This window comes from Furipterus horrens, unplaced genomic scaffold (genome assembly GCF_987537825.1).
Source record: "Furipterus horrens unplaced genomic scaffold, mFurHor1.1.pri manual_scaffold_3, whole genome shotgun sequence".
NCBI lineage: Eukaryota > Metazoa > Chordata > Mammalia > Chiroptera > Furipteridae > Furipterus > Furipterus horrens.
Window position 1 is genome coordinate 159,252,797 of NW_028327173.1, and position 2,442 is coordinate 159,255,238.

A 2,442-nucleotide genomic window follows, 5' to 3' on the forward strand; every position below is an offset into this window, starting at 1 on the left:
CGATCTCTAATCATCCTACACCAATATGTCATTACCTCAAGATTCAAAGCCTAATAAAGGTCATTACCGGGTCAGTTGATAAAATCTCAATAAGGTTAGCTAATAGTATTGTAGCAATGTTAATCTCCTGCTTTTGATCATAGTGCTATGATTATGGAAGAGTTTGCTTTGCTTTTAGAAAACATACACTGAAGTGTTTAGGGGTAAAAGGGCATCTTGTCTACATTGACTTTTTTTTTTTTTTTTTGAGAGGTCTGCAATTTTATTAAGAAAACAAAAAATAACCTACACATACACACAAAAGTTCCATTTCTGTGGGCAGCACGGAAGGTGGGAGGGAGAGCTTAGAGTCTGAGGGCACCCTGGTCTGTGTCCTTCCCACCTGCTAGGCCTCCTGCTGCTGGATGAAAGGGTTGGGGGTGGCCTCCATGCCACCCTGGGGGCAGATGAGCACCACGGAGGTGCCCCTGCACACCACTAGGCCCAGCTGGCGGTGTCCTCTGTGAGTTTGTATTGGTCATCAGGGTCTCTCATGTATTCGATGGCGCCATCAAGCACAAGGTTGAAGAGTGGGTCAAACCCTTTCAGGATTCCACTGGCTTTGCGGGCTCCCTGAAACTTCACCCGGATCGTCTTGTCGATGTACGTGGGGGGGTCCAAGATGCTCTCTTTCTTCTTCTTCCCTTTGTCCGCCATTTTGCTGTGCTGCACCATGCCGCTCTGCCCCATTTACTCTTGTTTTCTATTTTTTAAGAAAAAAAAGATTGAATTTATTTTTTCTTAAAAATAGCCTTCAGAAGTAGACAATGAACTGAATCAAATCTAACCAAAGTGAGCCAGCAAGTAAGGGCCTCATGAAAGAACATCATGGTAGCCCTTGAGGGAGTGGAGAGGGAAGATTCTAATTCTCTCCAGGTTTAAATCATCTAAAACTGATCTGGGAATGAGCTTAGGAGGTAAGATGCTGTAAGGAGAAATTCCTTGAGGAGGACAAGTTGGGCACTTTCAGAGAGCAGCCCATTCAAACTCCTAGAGAAGCATTTCTTGGCAGGAACCTTGAACCCTATAGTCCTTGATCTAATTGTTTGTTTGTTTTTAATGACATTACAGGATGATTCGTTGCTGTTGTTATTGCAGTTTTTTTTCCAATACAAGACTTTGTCCTCCATGCAAAGGTTTATTTTATCCTCAAATGTGAAAAATTCAGAACTTCCAGTTTTGCTGAAAACAGCTAGCAAATGATTGAAGAGTAATTTCAACCTGGGACCTATGAGTTCTCGTGTGAAACAGAAAGGACATCCCACAGTCCCCCTGTCCCTTTCTGACTGATCTGCTCCTGGGGCTAGAGACCTCATAATGTTTCCTTGCAACAAAAGACAGTTAGCAGGAAATGGCTTCCCTTACCACTGAAATAGTAAATTGTGGTCCTGCCTCAGCAACGTTGAATCATTTATGTTCCAAAAATTGGACAGGGGTTGGAGAAACAAAAATAAATAAAATACAGTCTCTACCCACAAGGATTTCAGTCAAGTTGGATACAAAATCAAGTGAACATAATTAGAATATAACACTGTATGTTCAGTGATAAAAAAAATATGCACAAAGTGGGAGCAAAGATGAGAAGATTCTAGCAAGATCCACAATTTTAAAGTCGCAGTTTGTATTGCAACCCAAAATTCACCACATGCATTCAGTGAGGATTTGGAGGTCGCCTGGATTTCTTTAAAATACTTTTAATACATGGTTGCAAAGGACAGAGCTGGCCATAAATGTATTAACCAAAGTATGATTTACTTATAATCAGAAAAGCATCAAACATAAATAGCAAGCTACTCAGAAACACCCAAGAGGGAGTTTCAAGAACAGAATGGTAAGCTGTGTCAGAGAAAGATGAGGTTCAGGAAAATATAGACCAAAATGATTACCAGGCTCAGCAAAGAAGTCACTGTTGAGTTCAAGACAAGCCGCTTCAGTATAGTGATGAATACAAGAAGCCAGGCTCAAAGATGTGTTTAAAAAGGAAATAAACACAGCAGGCACAGATACCTTAAGTGCAATTACCTTAAGTGAATGCCAAGGGAGACAGCACAAGGGAGCCTTTTCATCAGGGCTAATAGGCTTGCCCATGGGGTAGAAGTCAAGAGAGTGGGCTCTCCAGTCCTAGAGACCTGGGTTCAAATTCTGGTTCTGCGACTTAAAATAATTTGTTCTGCCAAACCTCTGTGAAATGGGGTAATCATAGCATCTACCTCATAAAAGTATGTAGCACAGAGTAAATGTTCATTGTGAAAACTGTAAAGGAGCCAAAGAAATCACTATAGTCCTTCAATTCTAAAGCTCATAATTTAACATTTCTGAAACCAGGGTGTGTCGTAGTTTAATTGCCAGTATTTTCTCTGCTTAGCAGCACATAAAATAATGACTCATCTAACACTCAATCGC

At 41.1% G+C, this 2,442-nt stretch overlaps 1 pseudogene; it reads right to left on the minus strand.

Moving 5' to 3' along the window:
• Nucleotides 1-257: 257 nt before the first annotated feature.
• LOC150016515 (U6 snRNA-associated Sm-like protein LSm7 pseudogene) lies at nucleotides 258-696 on the minus strand (annotated as a pseudogene).
• Between the last annotated feature and the right edge of the window lie 1,746 nt (nucleotides 697-2,442).